At 39.8% G+C, this 23,644-nt stretch overlaps 2 protein-coding genes across 4 annotated transcripts in view; both read left to right on the top strand.

Moving 5' to 3' along the window:
• The window catches only part of HTR1F (5-hydroxytryptamine receptor 1F), a 114,635-nt gene that overhangs the window by 40,547 nt on the left and 50,444 nt on the right, over positions 1 to 23,644 (top strand). The gene's annotated exons all lie outside the window — the stretch shown is intronic.
• Positions 9,658 to 23,644, top strand: part of POGLUT1 (protein O-glucosyltransferase 1) — a 366,888-nt gene continuing 352,901 nt past the window's right edge. The window contains exon 1 of the mRNA XM_081858523.1: positions 9,658 to 9,661. The gene's annotated coding sequence lies outside the window, so the exon portion shown is untranslated. The remainder of the gene's footprint in view (positions 9,662 to 23,644) is intronic.

The following is a 23,644-nucleotide window of genomic DNA, read 5'->3' as shown; positions in this document are numbered from 1 at the left end:
GGGTACAGACGCTGCGATGCTAGCTTTTCAACCAGTGTCATATTTTCATAGGCAAGTAGTTTTCTGACTCTGGCAATGTGCCAGTGCTGATTTGTTGGTATCTTCATTGAATGGAAGCCTTTTACCTTTGAGAGCCAAACTACATGTGTAACCTTCCCCTGGCATTCCCCTTCTCCCATACGCACCTGCAGTCTACTGTATGGAAGATGTAACATGTGAATGTTTGGTTTCTGAGCCATTCATGACTTAACAAACAATTTCTGATCTCAAGCCAGTTATGTAAAAAATCAGTTTTTTTTTAAAAAAAGAATTTCAACTCCCCCTTCACACCCAGGACAGTTTAGAAGTTCAAAGAAATATGATACTATCTATCTATACATACACATACACACACACACACACACACACACACACACACACACATCCTGTAAAGACATCTGTGTGGGGGAAGATATGTCCAAAGCTAATGACATTTTCCAGTGAACTGGAAGCAATTTTATAGAGAATGCAATGTAAGGTTTCTTAAATAACATACACTGGTGCCATCTGTATGGCAAAAACATTTTACAAGCATCTAACAGATGTACTAGTAAGTCGACTGCCAGAACAATTTGTTTTAATGGAGAGGACACATATTCAAAGTAAAATATGGGGATGCTGTCCACTCCAGATTGCAAGTGAAACGTAATTCACACAGCTGCGTGGTGAAAGGGAAAGTTACAGGGGACAGAAAATGCAATCCTGTAAATGATAACCTCAGTATTATTATTATTATTATTATTATTATTATTATTATTATTATTTAGTGAACTTATATACCGCCCTATACCCGGAAGTCTCAGTATAAAAGCAGACTAAAACTGTTGTGCAATCCTGAATACATGCTTTGTTTCTTGAGATCTGAGGTTAGGATGATGGAATAAAAAATAAAATAGGGCTAGGCTGCTCTCCTATACCCATTCATCTCTGAGTAAGCCTTATTTCTGAGGCTTGCTTCTGAGTAGGTGCATACAATATTGCACTGTAAGAATGGGAATTACCATGGAATTTCTTTTTTCTTATAACTGAAACTGACTCTAAATAAATTGTCAAAAAGGTACTGAACAATATAATTAAGCCATGCCCTTTGTTGCACATTTTTAATAACAAATCACAAATCAGTGTGCCAGGAGAAAAACAAAATCTCCATAATGGCAGCTCACTGACCGCAATATAAAGACATATTTTATTGTCCTGATCTCAAGAGTTGACAAAATAATCAGAGGATCAGGACAAAGGATAGAAACAGGAGCTTTTTTGCAATTGCCAAGTAGGACCTGTATGATTTTCCCCCAGCCCACAATCCTAGCAAGCACATGATGATTTGAAGCAAACCAGCCAAATGTTTTATTCAAGCTCTCTTGTAGTGTTTGTATTTATTCAAGTAGGTTTTAAAAATGGTGATCATAACATGCCCCAAAAAGGACAGATGTACAGAGCAATCTGATACATAACTACTCAGAAGTAAGTCCTATTGTGTATAGTATTGGAGTCCTGTACATACTTAGCTGTGATAAGTCCCATTGAGCTCAATGCTAGCTTCTTTCTGAGTAAAGACAAGTCAGGAGCTAGAGTCAAGCATAGGTCAGCAATAAAACAGCCGGTGTCAGCGAAGTTAGATCTTTATTCAAAGAAATCAAAACAGTGCAGGCCTAGTGATCCCAGCAACTCTTCCCAGTAGGTCTTGCCCCAATGAGCCACTTGTGAAGACTGAAGGTCCCTGCCTTCCCACCAATCTCTAAGGCTCCTCCTCTCCATGGTCTTTCCCAAGCAGTTGCAAAATGCATCTGTGCACAACCAATCTCTGCTCTGCTCTTTTCATTTTTCTGCATGTACTACGACAGGGGTAGGCAAGCCACAAGCAGCCCATTGGGGTCATTTAACCGGCCCACAAGCCGCCCCCAAACAGAGCCGCCTGCTCGGCAAGTCCCCAAACGCTGAGCTAAACCGGCGCAGCGCAGCATGGGGACTTTCTTCCAAAGCCCCAGAAATCACGTCAGCACAGACGCCGGAAATCTGCACAGATGCAGATGCTAGAAATTGCGGCCATGCACACGCACAATCCGGCCAATGCACAATCCACTGGAGTGAACTGGCGCAGGTGACGTAAACCTTGCCAATCCCTGTTCTAGGAGATCTGGGGGAGGGGAGCTGATCACAGCAGGAGGGGGAGACTCCCTGGATTCTTCAGCAGCTTGTTTCAACTCTGCCTCTTGGCCACCCTCCTCTCCAGCCTCCATTTCAGCCTTGGTGTCTGAACTGCTCTCTGCCACAGCCTCTTCCTGCTCACTAAATCCTGCTACCTCTTCTGCTTCCAATACCACCTCCTCCCAGTCTGCTCCTTCCTCTCCCTCTGAGCTATGGCCCATGCATAGCGTCTTCAAGGACATCAGAATTGTTTCCAGATTACTTTGAGATGAATAGACTACTTCCCTTTCATTCCTGTGTATGAGTTATTGTTCTGTCGGCAGCCATTGAGATGGTTAGAACAGATGCATTTGTTATGTTCAGACAACTCATCCCAGTACGGTAGCTTTATAATATACAGGGACATGGTAAGTGAAGAGCGAGAAGGAATAATGGTAGTTTATATGAAGAATGGTTACAATGACCATGTATCTTTCATAAACAGACATTCCATGTTTGCTATTATAATTACCAGAGCGAAAGGAACTTGAAGGCCTCATGGAGAAGCCATCGGCAGTCTGTACCTGCATAAGCTTTTGAAGATTTATTCTCTTCATTTACCTCCAGATATTTAAAGTAAGCAATACTTCTGTCGGTTATAAGTGGAAAAGAGGCTGTTTCTGAGCAAATGCCAACACCTGATTGGAATTCTCTCAAGAATGCCTGAATGAAAATATTGATTCAGGCAAATATTTCAGAGTCTTCACAAGCAAACCAAAATCATTTTTTTTCATTGTTCCACAAGACAAATATTTACACCCCTAAATAAATAAATGGCCAGTAAACCCATTCAATGTGTTATTAGTTGCACACATGAGATCACTCACTAGGTCCCTGGCACCTAATGCATTGACTATGGCTCTGGAAAACCTATAGTTTTAATCAGCAGTGTCTGTCAGACATTGAAAGTGGTGGGGCACAAGGCAGAGAGACCAACAATAGATGGAGCTAGAGTCATTAGAAGGCAGGGCAAAAGTGAATTCTGGGTAATTGTTGGGGCAGTGCCTCATTTGTCCTTATAGGCCAATTGTGGCGAACCTGTGGCCCGCGTGCCAGAGAGGGCACTCAGAGCCCTTTCTGTGGGCACGTGTGCCATCACCCCATCAGGGCCGTATCTTCCATACTGGGGGGGGGGGAGAGAGAAGGGCTTGCATGCAAGCAGGAGTGGAGGTGGGGATCTATCAGAAGTGGAGTGGAAGCTTCATGCTGAGAGATCCCCGCCTCCACTCCTGCTTGCACGCAAGGAGGAGCAGAATTGGGCTGCTCAGCTGAGGAGAGCCTGGCTGCCTTCAGGTGGTGCAGGGGCTCTCAGATGCAGCTTCTGGACTGCCTCCACCATCCCCAACCCCAGCAACTATTCAGCCTGGCTGCCTTCATAGGGTTGCAGGGGATCTGATATGGAGGTGGGACTCCTTTAAATTTCTCCCTTGAGGGGAGTGCAGCTGCAAACCCCTCAACAGAAAGTGTGATGGAGCCTGCACCTCTCTAGCTAAGCAGCCCCAATCCAGCGCCTGTTCCCATGCAAGCAGCACCGCTGCCTAGCAGAGAAGCCTGATCCCACTCCTACTTGCCTGCAAGCAGGAACAGGCTGGGGGTGGGGGCGGTGGTGAAATCCCTTGCCTGCTCACTTGCCGCCCCAGCCCACCTTCCCTCACTAGGAAAACGGAAGTGTGGTACTCAAAACAGAAGTTATACTCAGAACAGAGCAGGTTCGGCTTCCGAAAAAAGTTCTAAACCGGAACACCCATTTCCAGGTTTGAAGTGTTCAGGTTCCAAGTAGTTCAAAAAGTAAGTTGTTCAAAAACTGAGGTATCACTGTATTTATTTTTTCCCAATTGAACTGTATTCATTCCCCCCCCGCCCCCCCGCCCCCCCCGGAGGTGAGCACTGAGTTATACCATAAAATTATATATCAATGGAAATATAATTTAATGAAGAATGTAATGTAATAACTTTTATGAAGGATTATTTATTACAACATCAGTCATAAAGAAGAAACGTGAAACACAGAGGAAAAAATGAGATATACAGGTTAAATTGCTGTGATGGCACTTTGCAATAAATAAGTGGGTTTTGGGTTGCAGTTTGGACACAAAAGGTTCGCCATCACTGTTATAGACCAGTCTACCACCACCACCACTTTCCTGCTTCAGCATAAAAATGCCTACATACACAGGTCTGTATAAGGCAGTTGTCAGTATTTATCAATCCTCTCTCCCCATCCCATATATAAAGCATGATAAAGTTGTCTATAGTAGACCAATGCAACTGAATAAAAGCCATTCAGATGTAGGGGAGGGAATCAAACTGTCTGCAGGATTGTTGCTGTCTGGATTTCACTGGTGCTAAATTTCTTTCTTTTTAAAGGACTTTACTAGATAAACCTTTGATATATTACAGGCCGCTGCACCTATTAAGATCAATGCTTAAAGGTTTAAAGATAATTCAACATTTTAGAAAGAACCCTTTGCTTGGAGAGGGTTCTTTTAACCATTCCGCATTCTTCCTAAACCTTTGAATGTCGATTTTATAGTGAATCTTCATAGGTGCAACCGTCATTTGTGTGTCCTCTCTCCCCGCTCCTACAATATACAGTGTATCAAAGATTTACACAGTAGTTCATGCAGTAGCAAATCACAGAGCTACTGAAAAGTGCTAGTTGAGAGAGAAAATGTAATACAAAAAAATGTTCTGGGTGGAACAAAAGACAAGTGGGTGGAGGGAGCACAATATCAAAAAGGAGCAAGCTCAAACACTCAGCATGAAAAGGTAATGGCCACCAGCTTAGGTGGCTTTAAAGGGGACTGGACCGGCTCCTGGAGACAGGTCTCTCCATAGCTATTGTTGAGCTCTGTTGAAGCTTGAGGCTCACATTCCTCAGTGCAGGCAGTGTTCTGTAGAGGCAGAGAGACATTAGAGAGCAGACAAGTTCAGAACCTCAGACAGCTCCAAGGGGGCCCTTCTGGCTGAAGACTTCTTATCCCAAGACAGCTATGAAAAGAACATCTCTGCAGGCAGAACTAAATGAAGCCTAATTTAGGCAGACAAGACCTAAAGCAGGGGGAGCCAACTCCCATCAGCCCCAGCCAGCATACGGTTAAGGGAAATTGCAGCTTAGCCACATTGGCTACCTCAGACCTAGACTACGAGAGGCTCTCCCTCCCTAGGGAAACTTGCAAGATTGTTAGAGGGCCCTCACCTTTGACTTCTGTGAGGCTGGGGAGCAACTACAGCAGAGTCAGAGTATGGCAGGCCTCCATGGCTCTTAATTCTGCAACAGAATGCCATGACTATATAATTGTGCATGTTCCACCTTATATTCTGCAATTCTCCTTGCCAATACTTTTGCTACTGCTTCCTCCTCCAGGCATCACAACAACACTACCTGTTACCTCAATGACCAACCCCTTCTTTCTCCCAGCCTGATCAGGTCAGGAACGCTCACAGGCCACCTCCCCCTCTGGCCCTGCTTCATACCTTCCTTGAATGTTTTTGCCTGGTTGCAACGTGCCCTCTGATAATGACTCTCACTTGCCTGATTGAAGGACAGAGTCAGATGTGTAGAAATCAGCCCATTGTACGTATATAAGATTTCCATTGCTTGTTCCCTCCATTTCTGCCCATCACTGGCATATGGCCCTTGAAAGATTGCTCAGAAGGGATAGTGGGTCCCCCCCCCAGGCCCCCCCCAGCTATAAAAGGTCCCACCTGGAAGAATAAACAAGGGGATGGAAGGCAAGCACTTGTATTTGGTGCGTGAATAAAATCACAATTAATGTATATTATAATTGTAGGTAAACATGATTTGTTTTGATCTTTTTTATAAGGCAGCTTGCAGAAAGAAGATAAGTGCACACTGAAAGCTAGATAATGAAAGCAGGGGAAAGAATGAAATAAAGAAAATAGGCCTGTCTTTTTTTACAGATTTTTATTGACTTCTTAACTATTACAAGAATAATGGCACACAGCTTGAATATCATCATCAAATCCCTCTTATTAAATTATAAATATTGAGAAATGTTCACATGCCTTTTTAAATAAAAATTCAGTAGCAATTATCAGTCCTCATAATACTTTAGGGGAAGTAAACCAGACTTAAACAGTTTAACCAATAAATCTTAAATTTCCATTTAAAAATTATCTAATGTTAACTTTATCTCTAGCAAATTGCTTTTTAGATAAATAACAAGGCAATATTCTGTTGCAGAAGCACAGTCTGCTATTTTCTGAAGTCGCCTGGCCAGCATATGTCAATCTAATTTAAAATTGGAATTGAAAGACTGTATGGACTGTAAAAAATAATCCACACTCATAAAACTACATTGCCAATGTGTCTTATTTAAGCTAGATTGAACTAACCAATGATCTGAGCTGATCAAAAGGGTGGTGCAAAGATACAACTGGTGATGCTATAGCTGGCGCTGGGCCCTGATCAATTGTCTCCCCCCCCCCCTCAGCAGGACTGGGATATTGGCACAGGTCTGCCACCTCCTTGGCAGCCCCCCTCAAAATGCTGCCTCCACAGAAGCCTCTTGGCAGATAGGAGGTGCTGTTGGTCCCCTCACACCGAGGGAGGAAATGGTTCAGTCTGCCCCTGGGGTATCCTTGGATCTGGACCTGCCTGGCATGATTCCGAGTGGAAGAGCCCTCACGTAATGGCCTGTCATTCAACTGTCAGCTAAGGTTGATTTGATTCCACGCAATGTAGATCTTAACTCACACACCTTTTCCTGATGCAATTCTTTATTCCCCCTTGTTCCTGATGTAGATCTTTGCCTACCCCTTCTTCCCTGGAGGTTGGGGGGTGCACCTCAGGTGCCAAAATGTCTTGAGCTAGCTGTACCCAAGGCTGTAATCCTCAGCACACTTATCGGGGCACAAGCCCCACAGAGCTCACCAGCACTCTATTGCTCCACTATGACAATCACATCACAAACAGCATCCATTAGTCTTATAACTTGGCCTTTCCAAGCACACATTATTTACAACTAATCCAGAATGCAGCAGCTAGACTGGTGACTGGAAGTGGTCGCCAAAACCACATAACACCAGTCCTGAAAAACCTACATTGGCTCCCAGTACGTTTCAGAGCTCAATTCAAAGTGTTGGTGCTGACCTTTAAAGCCCTAAACAGCCTCAGGCCAGTATTTCTGAAGGAGCATCTCCACCCTCATCGTTCAGCCCGGACACTGAGGTCCAGCGCCGAGGACCTTCTGGCAGTTCCCTCACTGTGAGAAGTGAGGTTACAGGGAACCAGGCAGAGGGCCTTCTCGGTAGTGGTGCCCACCCTGTGGAACACCCTCCCATCAGATGTCAAGGAAATAAACAACTATCTGACTTTTAGAAGACATCTGAAGGCAGCCCTGTTTAGGGAAATTTTTCATGTCTAATGTTTTACAATTTTTAATGAGCTGTAAACCACCCAGAGTGGCTGGAGAAACCCAGCCAGATGGATGGGGAATAAATGATAAAATTATTATTATTATTATTATTATTATTATTATTATTATTATTATTAGGAAATCTGATACTTACTCACTGTGAGTATCCAAACATTTTATTAATTAGTCCTTCTGTTGCTAAGATATGATGTTTTTGTAACACCAAAACCGGCAATTTTTAATAAAAAGGAAAATAAGATTATTCCCCCAGTTAACACATCAATTTGTTCTCACCAACAATGTGTAAAATGTGGTTGTGTGGGTGTCATCACTAAAAATAAGTGACAGAGTCTCCGCCTTTTTCATCATTGCCATTTAAATCCTTTTTCTTGAATATTATAATATTTCTAAAAATTGTTGCTGCACTATCAAAGCACCATAGACCTCAACTACATGCCGGTATTTAAAATGGGGGGCAGAGAGAGACTTACCAATATATAATGTAACTCCATTCCACAGCCAACACTTCTCCTTTCCTTTTAGCAAAACTCCGTAAGTTGGTTTGGGACTAAAATGAGTATAACCATAAAGGAGAAGCCCTGGGTGGTTGTTGTTTTCTTAATTATCTGGAGAACACCTGCTTGCAATAAACATTGGACAATAAATTCATTCAGTATTCCCTTTCAAGTTAGGTTTTAAAAAAAATGATGAAGAGTTATGGGAAACTTGAAAGATTTCCACACTTTTCTGACATTTTGGTGGCTGCCGATAAAGCTATTGCCAACTGTGGATTTTGGAATACTTTTTGCTTATAGACCAGCAAAAATGCCTTTGCTTTTTATTAGTTTTTAATGAAATGCTGCCAGAGGAACCTGTCATAGGCTTTTTTTAGAGTGACTGTGTGTGCACACACACATACAAGTGCATGTAGGTGTGATGTGAAAGTTGAGGGGTTCAGCTCCTTCCTTTAATTGCAGTTTCCTCCCCCAACCCATCTGTGATTTGCTCCAAAATTGAAATACAGAAAACAAAATGGCAAATCTTTCCCAACCACAGCATAATTGAATTTAACCCTGTCCCCCATGAGACTGAAGCCCCATCTGCACTGTACAGGTAACTCACAACTTGCGCCAGGGATTGTGTGCAAAGCTGAAATCACAAATAGTCAACAGAACCCTGGAACTGACCCCGCAAGGCTCCAAGCAAGCCTTGTGCCATGAAAAACAGAGAGATTTGAAGCCCCCCACCTTGCTTTAAGGCCTCTGGCCCATGTGAGAGCCTCCCGGAGCCTGGTAAGCAAGGCGGAGAGCTTGAAAGCTCCTTCTGTGGTGGGAAAACCCAGTGTGAAAATAGCTTTTAAACCCTCCTCCTCGGCTACATTTAACTTATGTAATTTCAGCTAGGCAACCGCCACGTGCGTAAAGTTGAAATCACTCAAGCGTGTGTGTGTTGTGAGTTACCTGTACATTTAAAGCAGTACCATCCCATTTTAAACAGTCATGCCTGCCTCAAAGAATCCTGGGCAATGTAGTTTGTTAAAAGTGCTGAGAGTTGCTACGAGGCCCTATTCCCCTCACAAAGGCTACAATTCCTAGACATCCCTGGGAGGAGGGATTGACGAATAAACCACTCTGAGAATTGTAGCTCTGTGAGGGGAATATGGTATACCTTCCAAGAGCCCCGACTTTCCAGGGACTTATGAAAGCCATCCTTGCTTCTGATTTGATCCCACAATATCCCTATTTCTCCTGCCAGTGCTGTCGCCGCTGAGCTCAGGGAGGAGGATGAGCCGGTGCTTGTTCCGAGTGGCAGTGGTGGTGAGGGAGCATCCAGTTGCCTCTCCATGACCGCTGCTGCCAGCCTCCTCCCTTGGGGCTCATATTGGCTGCTGGAGAGCAGGTAAGGAGAAGGAGAGGTTGCTGCCACTGAAGCCCAGCCCTGTGTGACATGCTGGCTCTGGCAGAGGGCGGCCTCACCCTGGGCAAGAAGAAAGGGGGAGCTGCAGAGCAGAGTGCAAGGGGTCTTGATTTGAGAGGGAGAGAGAGTTTGTGTTTGTGTCTAATCTCCCCCCTTTCTAAAAAAATATTTATTGGTGTGTTTTTCTTTTTGTAAATCAACCAAAGAATAAAATAAAACTGGGATTAAGTGGTTTTCTCGGGATGGTGGAGAGCATGTGTGCTCTGTCCCATTGGTGAAGTATACCTGAAGGAGCGTCTCCACCCCATAGCTGTCAACCTTTCACTTTTTTTAAGGGAAATTCCCTTATTCCGAATAGGATTCCTCGCAAGAAAAGGGGCAAGTTGACAGCTATGCTCCACCCCCATCACTCAGCCCGGAGACTGAGGTCCAGTGCTGAGAGCCTTCTGGCAGTTCCCTCGCTGCGAGAAGCAAATCTATAGGGAACCAGGCTTTATTGGTAGTGGCATTCATCCTGTAGAATGCCCTACCATCAGATCTCAAGGAAATAAACAACCATTTGACTTTTAGAAGACATCTGAAGGCACCACTGTTTAGGGAAGTTTTTAATGTTTGACCTTTTATTGTGCTTTTAATATTCTGTTGGGAGCTGCCCAGAGTGGTTAGGGTAGAAATTATTATTATTATTATTATTATTATTATTATTATTATTATTATGTGGTGGGTGAGTTGTGAGGGAATGAGAAATTCCTGTTTTTATCTGAGGAATGTTGGAGGGTGTGATACATGTCTTCTAAGAACTCTCAGTGCCCTTAACAAATCACAGCTCACAGAATTTTCTCTGGGAAGCCATGACTGTTTAAATTAATATGATACTGTTTAAATGTATAATGAAGATGTGCCATGGGGCCTTAGGAAAATATATCAATTAGTGCAATCCTGGACGTTTTTCTAAGTGCATCTCTGTTCCAACTGCAGTGGAGGAGTGAAGATATATTCCTCTGCCCTTTGGGAAGGGTTAGTCCCAGAACTGTCAGAAGTAAGAAAAAAACTAGATCCATAATTGCATGCTGCTGTCTGGTGAATGTCTAGATTGGTCCTAAGACTGTAATGCTACACTTACTTGTATGGGAGGAAGCCCTATTGAACTCAAGGGGACCTACTTCCAACGAAATGTGTGGAATTGCACTGGTTTGCTTGATAGCTTGCCTCCTATCTTTTTCTCAGTATCTTACTTCCTATTAATATTCTTGGATCTTTAGTGGCATTATTGCATAAAAACATCATTGACAATTAAAGAAAAGCAGGGAGAAGCAATTTATGAATCTGCATGAATCAACAGCCAAAGCTGATATTTATCTAAGGCGTATGATTCAAAAGTGAATAATTTTAGCTGCATTTTCTCAGTGAGCCCACTTCAGAACAAATAATTTGTGAATTACAGTATGTAATTTGCAAAATATTGCTGTTAACATGGGGAACTCGTATCTTATTAGCAATAATTGTATTCAAAGAGCACACACATAGACACCCAAAAAAATTGCATAAGAACATTAAAGGCAGCTTTGGGGTGTACTTGGGTAGAGACAGCCATTTATGGAGGTCACTTGATGTTAAGGTTTCAAATTAGAGCAGTAGGGAGCTGTAATGTTTTAAAATTGTACCACATTACCACCTCAATTATGCTAATAACAATGCTCTGAAGTATAAAGCCTTATTGTTCAAAAATATCATTTGTCTATTGTAGTGAAGTTTTATATAACAGCAGAATATGCAAGACCCAAAATCTTTATTTTACTTCAATCTATTAGATATTTTTCAGAAGCTTGGATTCTAAAACAACACATTCACAATATGATAAACTAAGATGATAAACATGACAAGTGAATCCTGCAACAAAATATTGCCGTGTGAAGTGCTACTGTTCAGAGTTTCAGTCCGTCCACCATACATTCTGGGTTCCCTCCCTTGCGATAGCATTCCAAGGCTACTGAAGAAATCCAGTCCTTATTGGACTGCTTTTGGGGTCCACCTCCTTTTATGCATTTTCCCCTCAATAATTTTTGTACTTCTACAAACCCTGGGGTTTTCCCAAGCTTGCTATTGTGTGAGAAATGAATAGCTCCACTCCACTCCACTTTGAACACTGGAAATTATAAATGATTACCTAAGTGTTATTTCTACAAGTGAGCTTAAAATTCTCTCAGCAGAGTTCTATATAGTTCTACAGCTCACATTACTGTTATTTTAAATATTATAGAAATATTAAATACCCTGTACAAAGAGTCTGATTTCCAAGAAGTCTTAAATTGTAATGCATGTTGCAATTCACAAATGTCATCTAATTGTATGGCCGCATTTTCCCCAAATGCTCTGGGGTTGGACAATTCTGCTGAAACCCAGCAGAGTTTATATAATAGAAAAGTATTAATATTTAAAACATCATTCTCTTCTAGTGATTAAAACATCATAATTTTCATGGGAGTCCCTGCATTCTAAAGTTCCCTTGATAGTACCATATTAATAAGATTATTTTTGCTTTGGAAAACTTTCTGTTCACTTTAGAGGTTGGGGGTCGGGGAATCAATATTAAACTTGAGAACATGTTTAAGGGATCTTGAAATTGCTTTGGACATAATTTCTTTTAGGTGAAATATTTGTTTATTTATTAAGCTTCTATACCACCCTTCATCCGAGGATCACATGGCGGCATACAATATATCATGTATCTATTTCCCTAAAATGCCACCTGGGAAGTCTGGTGTCTATCAGCCCTTACTCAGAATGATCTCTTTTATTCTGGAGTGCAGTTAACAGCGCAGAAAGGAATTAAATGTCCCATGTAATTTCATTGGAGAAATAGCTCTTGATTTTATAGTTTTTTGACAATAGCCTCTGACAGCTAAAATTAGCTTAGCTTTTATTGGAACAGATAATGAACCTCTCTCATTATCTGTTCATGTATAATCCCATAAATACCAATTACCCCTAATATATTACATTTACCAAAGAGCTGTTTCTTAATTCATGAGTCTACAAGCAACAACAGGCTACTCTTGAGGCTTCTCCGTCTAATTGTATTGCCAAACAAATATCTAATGTAATAATCTTTTTTGTCTTATGTGTTTGAATGTAATCAATTGATAGGCCTTGTGCAGACATGATGTTCACTTTTTCCCCGAACCACAGGAACATGTTGCAAGCTCCCTTCCCCTTCCAGATTTCTCCTTTCATTCTTCTGGTTAACATTACATGTGCATCCATCGTTACTCTCACCAAGCTTAGCTCAAATCAAAGTTTACAAACCCATTTCTAACTATGACTGCAAACGGATTGTCTCTGTCACCATCATATCACCTTTGTATTTCCTTTGAGTAGGGGGACACCGGTATCCCCTGAGACTGTTAGAAGGCAAGGAGGTAGAAAGTAGTTGTGCGCAGGCCAATGAGAGGCACAGCCAACTAATGTTGGTTTTGTCTCCATCCTCCTCCCTGACTTCTACAAAGGCAGCACTAAGGAGGAGGAGGATGACAGCCATTGTAAGTAGGCAGGTGGGGAGCTGGCTGAGGGCAGACTGAGCTTGTTCTGGCAGTGCCTTATTTGCCCTGATTGATCACTGCCCATGAGATTCAAAAGGCACATTTGAAAGTGATGAATATGTGCCTGTACCTGAAAAATGGAAAGTCTGTTACTCTCCCCACCATTTCTTCACCAAGTCCAAATTGCCCCCTCCAAAGCTGCTGTACTGGACTTTCATCACATTTGTTTGCATGTAGTTTTATTGCTTATTATTATGGCTGCTGTGCTCCAACTCCTGCAATTTCTTATCTTTGGCCATATTGGCTGAGTGTGATGGAAGTTCCAGCAACATCTGGAGAGCCACTGGCTCCCTATCCTTGCATTAGACCCTTTGATTAATTGCATTTACCATGAAAGCAATTGCAGGTGTCAATAAATAAAAATTAAAAATAAGCAGAAACAATTCTGCAGCAGTTAACTTTGCTCACACCCCATTAACTTCAATTTGACAATTTTAGGTTTATGCTTAATTATCTCTCATTTAGGGGTTCCTAAAAATGACAAACTTGGATTGAATCGTGCCCATTTATTTCATTAATAGCTCAAACAGCTTTCCAGGGAGAATAGCTCTCATAGAAATGGCTGGTGTCTGTTAATAATTGCTTATTAATTCATACTGGCAGTCCAGGGAAATGTAAATAGAGAAAATCGTTTGCATATATTTGGTGCCTCTTATTTGAGGATTCCAGTGTACTTTTACAAGTGTCTTGTTTTACAGCTCCTATGTGAATTAGGCAGGAATTATTCTCATTACTGGTAAGCGAGGGAAAACACAGTCTGAGCTCAAATTCCACCTAGGAGCTCAGTGCAGTCAGTGGAAACAGAGTACAGACCTTTCCCCTTCCATTTCTAAAAGGAATGTATGAGGCAACTGACTAAACTGGGCAAGAGTTAGCCTCTATTTCTATTAATATGTTAGATGTCACTGGCCTTCTTACCTATCATCTCAGGATGCAATTCTATGCACAATTCCTCAAGTTTCTTTTTGATTCTTGAGTAATTCAGATTGTTCTTCCAAACTGCACACCCCCTACTAGAGCTGAAATCTGAATGCTCAGTGGTTGTTCACCACCACTATGCACATTCATAGATAATATGTTGACCACCATCTTGCACATTCAATCATAGATAATATTAGATGATATAATTCTGATCCAAGAAGAGTATCTTTTTTAAAAAAACTGGAGGTACTGGTGGCGGACATTTTAGGTGCATCCAGTTTATACATCATCACCAACACACACATCTCTTTGGACACAGAAGAAGGTAAAATGGGGGTGGAATGGGAGTGCAGTGGAACAGGGTAGGGCACACTTATACATGCTCCACTGACACATGCGGGGGGCAGGAATGGAACTCCCACAAGAAATGGCTGCCGCTTGTACTGAAATGTCCATTATAATGGTTAGGAGAGAAGGGTATATACTTCAAGGGCTGGCTTTCCCCATATGAACTGACCTGGAGCCTGTGCTCATCATCTGAGGTCTTTCTTCCTCCATGAGGTCTGGAAGGTAGCAACACAAAAATGGGCATTTTCTGCAGTGGCTCCCCACTTGTGGAATGCTTTCCCCAGGAAGACGTGCCTTCATTACATATCTTTAGGTGCCTTGTAAAAACATTCTTCTTCAACCAGGCCTTTGGCTATTTATACAATCTATGTATTGTTTCATTTGTAATTGTGTTATGTATTTTTGTGCTTTTATACTGTAAACCGCCTTATGATAGGAAGGGCCGGATAGATGATAGATAGATGATGATGATAGATAGATAGATAGATAGATAGATAGATAGATAGATAGAAGATAGATAGATAGATAGATGATAGATGATAGATGATAGATAGATAGATGATAGATAGATAGATAGATAGATAGATAGATAGATAGATAGATAGATAGATAGAGATAGACAGACAGATAGATGATAGATGATAGATAGATAGATAGATAGATAGATAGATAGATAGATAGATGATAGATAGATAGATATAGATATAGATATAGATGATGATAGATGATAGATAGATAGATAGATAGATAGATAGATAGATAGATGATAGATAGATGATAGATAGATAGATAGATATAGATAGATATAGATATAGATATAGATATAGATATAGATATAGATATAGATATAGATATAGATATAGATATAGATATAGATATAGATATAGATATAGATATAGATATAGATGATGATAGATGATAGATAGATAGATAGATAGATAGATAGATAGATAGATAGATGATAGATAGATAGATAGATGATAGATAGATAGATATAGATAGATGATAGATAGATAGATAGATAGATAGATGATAAATAGATAGATGATAGATAGATATAGATATAGATATAGATATAGATATAGATATAGATATAGATATAGATATAGATATAGATATAGATATAGATATAGATATAGATATAGATATAGATATAGATATAGATATAGATACAGATAGGTAGCCGTGTTGGTCTGCCATAGTCAAAACAAAACAAATTCCTTCCAGTAGCACCTTAAAGACCAACTAAGTCAGTTCTTGGTATGAGCTTTCATGTGCATGCACACTTCTTCAGATCTGAAGAAGTGTGCATGCACACGAAAGCTCATACCAAGAACTGACTTAGTTGGTCTTTAAGGTGCTACTGGAAGGATATAGATATAGATATAGATATAGATATAGATATAGATATAGATATAGATATAGGAATCATTTGGCACTCTGGGACAAGGGGCACTTTCCTTCCCCTTGTGGCTGCAAGAGGCCAAGCTTTCTAGACTGGTTTTTAATTAATATTGCAGTTACTTTATCCATGAATTATCCCAAATGACTCTCTTCATCCAGAAGACTCTTAGTTCCTATGTGGCAACGTGGGAACTTGCTTAATTATTTTGCCTGATACAAATAGGTAGCCGTGTTGGTCTGCCATAGTCAAAACAAAATAAAAAAATTCCTTCCAGTAGCACCTTAAAGACCAACTAAGTTAGTTCTAGGTATGAGCTTTCGTGTGCATGCACACTTCTTCAGATACACTGAAACAGAAGTCACCAGACCCTTCTATATAGTGAGAAGGTGGGGAGGGGTATTACTCAGAAGGGTGGTGGGAATGGGTGATTGGCAGATAGCTGTGATGAGCCTGTTGACGACTCTTAACGACTGCAATAGGTCTTACAGGAAAAAGCAAGGGGCGAGAAGGTGAAAAATGGCTTTGTCATGTATAATGAGATAAGAATCCAATGTCTTTGTTCAGACCAGGTCTCTCCATGGTTTTAAGTTTGGTAATTTTTTGGTATTTTGTTTGGTATTTTGTTTGGTATTTTGCCTGAGACATTCATCCAGTCTAATTTCGGGGACCATAAAAGTCCTCAACATTATATTTCATGATTAAATTCTAGATCTTGAACTCTTGAGTTGTGCTTTATGCAATGATTTGAATGTGGTACACGGTGACTCACTGCTTTCGCATATCTAAACAAGGCCTTGACCAGCTGGGTCCTTTTCTGTCACAGTTCAGTCAGCTACAGCCTCCAAGTGTTTATTGCCATCATTCAACAAACAGTAGTTGTGAATACAGAAAGCACACTGTGTGTTGCAAATGCTGTGTGATAGAAAGGTGTTTCCCACCTTCTCTCAAACACTTTAGAGCACTGACCTCTGTGGGACTTGCTTCCAAGTAAATATGCTTAGGGTTGTGCTATTACTTGTGTGGGCTCTCTGTGCTATGTTTTTCCTAACTTGAACTGCAGGGGAGCAGGCTTAAGAAGACTCACACACATGGCACTGTGGAAAAGACTGGTCCTTGGTTCTGATACTGTTTTCAATTATGGCACTTAGCTAATATAATTGCAAATAACACAGCTGTAACTGAGGGCTGACCTTTTATGCTGTGCTTATTCAGTAAACACTCAGCAAGATGAAGGTCAGTAAGCCTAGGGAAAAAGTGATCAGTAGCAATTCATTTTCCCTCCACAAACTACTAGCGTCTTCAGTTTAGCATTTGCCATATCGTATTATGCCTCACCCCATGCCCTGCTGTCTTAAATATATTTTCACTCTTTTTTGGATCTGAAAAGCATTATTATTATTAGTTATATTTGCAATCCACACTACTTTTGAGGTGCTTAAACCAAGCAACAACCTTGTGAGGCAGCTTTGTATAAGAGATAACAGCCCAGTTGAGACAGTCAATATCCCAAATAATGGTTTAGGTGATTGGGAGCAAGCTATTGTGAGCCTCATTCTCAGGCGCTCACTTTCCCATGTACTCCGTCTTTTGTGCAAGTTTTGTGCAAGCAAATCAGGATGAATTGTCTACAAACAAGTAATCTGGAGAAACCTTTAGATTAAGTGAGCTTCAGTAAAATAACAATCATCTTCTAATTTGATGCAGAAACTAAGAACAGGCAGCAAAAGTCTTTACAGAAAGCTATAAACATTATTATTACATAGCTAATGAAATAACATAGTGGAGGCATATAATCAGGTATGATCTACTTTGGTAGCTGCAACTTTGATGCCTAGAGTGGACTTCTCGTGTGATCTCATTCTGGAACTGCTGATAGGGTGCTTGTAAGGTATTCATGAGGGGTTATCACCTTTAGAGAGAGAGATATTCAGATAAGATGAAAGCCGCATCATTTCAACATCAACTAAATAATAGTGTATTGTGCTGGGATATATATGATTGTTCAGGCACCCTATGGCTATTGCATTCATCCAAGCCACAGAGGGCCAGGGATAGCAAGTTAAGGCTCTAGCTGAGCTACTCACTGCAAAGTGATTTTTAAAACTCAAGGGGAGAGAAGAAAATTAAAAGGGAAGAAGACAAAGCATTTTGGAGCAGAAAGTGGTGTAAATTGAGTCAGGACAGAGCTTTTTAAGGCAATGGACCTTCACAAAATTAATTCATGTTGAATAAAATGTGAACTGAAATATTTATAATGCTGTTATAATTCCACTAATTATTTTCAAACTTGACAAGGCAGGATTAACCCAAGCAGGTGAAGTAATGTCTAGAGTGAAAAACCACCATATCAGGGCAGAAAAAGTCCCATCTGGCCGTCCCCTGACACCCTACGTACAAGCAGAGTTGGTTCACATGTGACTTTTCATGCAGGTTTCACAATCTGAAACTTGAAGTACTCAAGCACAATTTCAACTTCCCTGTCATTCCAGGATCCAACTGCTTCCATTGGCAGTCTCCTGCTGCTTATTTAAAGCATTTGTTGTTGTCAATCTTTTTGTTTTAAGCAATGTTTTCCTCAAATTCTTTTTTGCCATCCCTTAATGCCTGCATGCATTTCTTTTGTCAAAGTTTGTGTTCCTTTTTGTTCTCCATATTTGGGAAAGACTTCCATTTTCTAAAGGAAGCCTTCTTCCTTCTTGTAGGTTCTTTGACCCCGCCCATCCTCTTGGCCCTGGTGGTGTCTTTCTTGAGATGAAATAAACATTGAAATAAGTTTTTAAACAATAGGTGCTTGTGTTTATCATTTCATTACAGTGGTACCTTGGGTTAAGAACTTAATTCATTCCAGAGGTCTGTTCTTAACCTGAAACTGTTCTTAACCTGAAGCACCACTTTAGCTAATTGGGCCTCCCGCTGCTGGCTCGCCGCCAGAGCACGATTTCTGTTCTCATCCTGAAGCAAAGTTCTTAACCCGAGGTACTATTTCTGCGTTAGGGGAGTCTGTAACCTGAAGTGTATGTAACCCAAGGTACCACTGTATTAAGAATTCTGCTCCTTAATTGCACTTGCATCCTCTTGGCCCTCGTGGAATCTTTACTGATCCGATCCAATCCAATCCAATCATAACTATACCTGTATCAATGTTTTCACTGAGCCAGCCACCATGATACAAAGATAGATTTCCAGGTTGGTCACAGCCAGTTTAGTTAGGCTATTATATGTAATCTTTAAAAAACTGCCACAATGTGCGTTACTTTGAATCAAGATTGAGGTAAGTAGCCATGTTGGTCTGACACAGTCGAAATAAATAAAAAATTATCCAGTAGAACCTTAGAGACCAACCAAATTTGTTCTGGGTATAAGCCTTCGTGTGCACACGAAAGCTTATACCCAGAACAAACTTAGTTGCTCTCTAAGGTGCTACTGGACAATTTTTTATGTATTTCAACTTTGAATCAAAGTTGCATTTTGTTTCCCATTTAACCACCTTGGAGAGGTCTTTTCTTTTCTTTTTTTGAAGCTCTTCATAGTCCATATGTTTTTCTGCCTCCCTGAGTACTAAGTATATTGATATCTATTGGATCACTGCTATCTAAATCTAATAGAATGATTTAATGCAATATGTAGTTCCATTTTGTCAGATCTCTTTTCATAAGTCTTACATGATTTATCTTAAACTGCGTATTATAGATGATGTTACAAGCTCACATTTCCAACAAGAAATTCTATTAAGTTATCTTCAGAATAATATTGGATATAAAAGGACATAAATACAAGGGACAAGATGGAATCTTTGAACTCAGGAAAAGAGGGAGTTAGCAACCTAGAAATGTGCAACATTCAGTTCTGGGAATCTGCATCACAAATGTAACAAAAAATACAAAGGAGTTATATTTTGAAGCTTTTTCTCTTTTGGTTAAGTTGTCCCACATTTACAATGGTCATGTGTAGCTTAATTTTACACACGACCATTTCAGTGTGCAGAATAAATATTGTGACACACATTGCAGCTGCTTCCATATGGGTAATTTATCATGAGTTTATTTAAAGCATTAATACCCTATATTTCAGCTGGAAAGGCTCCCACAGCAGTCAGTATTCAGATCTGTAAAAATAGCACAATCCCTTTCTACATCCTTACAATCTAAAAAGGCAGACACAACACAAAAGGAAGAAGGGATAGTGAAGGAAGAAGAAAACAAATTCAAGCACGTACTTTCTACACTCACTGTTCCAGGGGACTTCCATAGAGCCATGAACATCCCCCTCCCTATTCAGATCCTGTTTTTACTTCTTCTCAGAGCTCAAAAAAAATCTGACTTTTTAACTCAGTGAAACAGTTGCAGTATTTCCCCCATCATAAATGGCCTATAACTGCTTTTCTGGCCAGGTAACAGCCTTTATATATGACCGCCTTTCTCTCTTGTGCATGGATGGTTTTGTTTTGGATGCGTAAGAATCTACACTTAGAGAATGCATTTGCTAATAGTGACTTTAGATAGATGATAGATAGATAGATAGATAGATAGATAGATAGATGATAGATAGATAGATAGATAGATAGATAGATAGATAGATAGATGATAGATAGATATAGATGATAGATATATAGATGATAGATAGATAGATAGATAGATAGATGATAGATAGATAGATAGATAGATAGATAGATAGATAGATAGATGATAGATAGATGATAGATAGATAGATAGATAGATAGATAGATAGATAGATAGATGATAGATAGATAGATAGATGATAGATGACAGATGACAGATGATAGATAGATAGATAGATAGATAGATAGATAGATAGATAGATAGATAGATGATAGATAGATGATAGATAGATAGATAGATAGATAGATAGATAGATATAGAGGATAGATAGAGGATAGATAAGCACAATCCCATACTGAGAAGTAAGTCCCATTAAGGTCAATGGTTCTATTTCGGGAAAGGTGCATACAATTTACTGAATTGGATTGCAGCCTAAATAAATAACATATTGCTGACTAGAATAAAAATCAAGAGAAAGTATGTTAGATATGAGCTATTCTATTTGGCAGATATGGCTTCTTAATCAGTTTTTGCTTTATTAAAATCTACCGATACCCTAATGTAGCTTACCTAAAACTGCCTATTTCACAGCAACAGAACATAAAACTTCTAGCATGATTTCATGAGTGGAGGTCTATTGCATCAGGAAAATAAGAATTCAATACAGTTTCCAGTCAAACCAAGTAGCATAAAAAGTTCATGTTTTCAATAGTGCTCATTAACATCCATTTTACATCATGGTTTCTTTGACCTGAAGGCCCATTCTGTTCAGCTTTTGAAAATTCATTAGTGCCATGTCTAAAGTGTTAGCAAAATTCCCTACTCACTTTAAAATGACATTCATATATCTACCATGTTTCCAGTGCTTAACTGGTTTGTGACAATCATCTAAGAATCCTTCACTTCTATGCTTGTTTCTCTAACAAGGACAACACAATCCCTTGTAATATTTTTTTCTTCAGAAAGTCAGCTATTTTGCTAATCCAAGGAACTATGAATCTTTTAGAAGTAGGTGCCTAATTGTTTGTTTGTTTTTTAACAAACCATAATTTAATTGCACACTTGGGAGACAGTAAATATAATAAATGGGCAATTGGAACATGTTCGTGAAAATCAAACCATTATTATGCTGCGACAAACTCAGCAGAAGTAGCTTCTGTTACTTGGGTCAGAAACTTTTTGTTTTTGTTTTTGTTTTAATAATATTTATTGAAATTTCCAGAAAATCCAAAAGAAAAAAGAAAAAAGAAAAAGAAAAAGAAAAAAAAGAAAACATTAACATTTAGGCCTTACTTTCATAAACATCCTTCCAGGACTTCCCCACCCCACCCCCTCTTGTATTCCAATTCCATTAAATTAGTTCAACAAGTTCTTACCCCAAATTTTAAGCTTATTGTCATTGCTCCAATGTTCAAACCGTTCTTCAACTTTAAAAAAAAAAAAAAATCCCCCTAAGATCGACCCCTGTTCCCTTCCACGGATTCCCCTCTTTAATATACAAAACAGAACAAAATAAAGAATAAAGAACAAAGTATAATTTTACACCCTTTGGATTCCGAATTTCCCTCCCCCCTTTCCCGGGTTCGATCCCCAATGTCCATCAAATCTGCTGTCAGTCTGGAGACCCCACGTCGATGTCGAAATCTTTCTCAACTCCACTTTGCCATCTTTTTGATAGTCTTTGCCGTCTTTTTAATAGTCTTTAGTTTAAAACACCCAATCTTGGGAAAACTCTATCTCAAGAAGGTCCATTTTTTCCATCCAGATCTCTATATTTAAGAGTAAAACTCAAATTTTGTTTCTTAGTCCTTTTAAGTCTGAATGTCCCAAATGTTCCCACTTCCAGCTTTGTCCAATTCTTTTTTTTTTTTTAATAAATATTTATTAAAGTTTTTAAATATAAATGCACAAATAATAAACAGTCTTACTTCTATCACAGACATAATTTCATCACTTCTTTGGGCTCCCTCACGTCTCCCGCTCCCATTTACATCGTTAAAAGTTTTTTCCAAACAAATTATCAACTTGTTTACAATCTCATGTCCACTCAATCAAATATAATCTAGCACTTCTTCCAAAAAAATTTATATTTTCTTTAGTCTCACTTATCATCAAATTTCAAATCTAATTTAGTGGTGGCCAGTTTTTTATAATCTAGCATCCTTCTTAGCATTCAACCAAATTACAATGTTTTTGTAGATACTTCTTGAATTTCTCCCAGTCTTCCTCCATCTTCTCTTCTCCCAGGTCACGGATTCTGCCAGTCATCTCGGCCAGTTGCATATAGTCCATCAGTTGCATCTGCCACTCTTCCAGTGTGGGTAGATCTTGAGTTTTCCAGTTTTTTGCGATGAGTATCCTTGCTGCCGTTGTTGCATACATGAAGAATGTTCGGTCCTTCTTTAACACCTTCTGGCCGACAATACCCAGAAGGAAGGCCTCTGGTTTCTTAGTAAAGGTATACTTAAATACCTTTTTCAGCTCATTATATATCATTTCCCAGAAGACCTTCACCTTAGGGCATGTCCACCAGAGGTGAAAGAATGTTCCTTCGTTTTCTTTACATTTCCAACATTTATTATCAGACGAATGGTATATTTTGGCAAGTTTAACTGGGGTCATGTACCATCTATATATCATTTTCATTACATTTTCCTTCAGAGCATTACATGCGGTGAAGTTCAGCCCAGTGGTCCACAACCTTTCCCAGTCCTCAAACATAATGTTATGCCCAATGTCCTGTGCCCATTTTATCATAGCCGATTTAACCATTTCGTCTTGTGTATTCCATTTTAACAGCAAGTTATACATTCTAGATAATACCTTAGTCTTTGGTTCTAACAATTCAGTTTCTAACTTCGATTTCTCCACCTGGAACCCTAACTTTTTATCATTTTTAAAAACTTCTTTAATCTGAGCATAATGTAACCAGTCTCGCACCTTATCCTTCATTTTCTCTAAACTCTGCAATTTCCAATTGTCTCCATCTTTTTCTAATATTTCCCAATATTTTGGCCATTTAGCCTCCATATTGGGTCTTTTTAGGGCCTTAGCCTCCAGAGGTGAGAGCCACCTTGGAGTTTTATTTTCCAGTAAGTCTTTGTATTTTGTCCAGACATTAAACACTGCTTTCCTGACAATATGGTTCTTAAAGGCCGTATTGATCTTAACTTTATCATACCATAAGTATGCATGCCAACCAAAAGCATTGTTAAAACCTTCCAAGTCCAACACGTCAGTGTCTTCGAGAAGTAGCCAGTCTTTTAGCCAGCAAAAAGCTGCGGCTTC

This window comes from Podarcis erhardii, assembly GCF_964252035.2.
Source record: "Podarcis erhardii genome assembly, chromosome: 4".
Classification (NCBI taxonomy): domain Eukaryota; kingdom Metazoa; phylum Chordata; class Lepidosauria; order Squamata; family Lacertidae; genus Podarcis; species Podarcis erhardii.
Note: the sequence above shows the minus strand (reverse complement) of the source record. Positions and strands in the feature narration are given on the sequence as shown.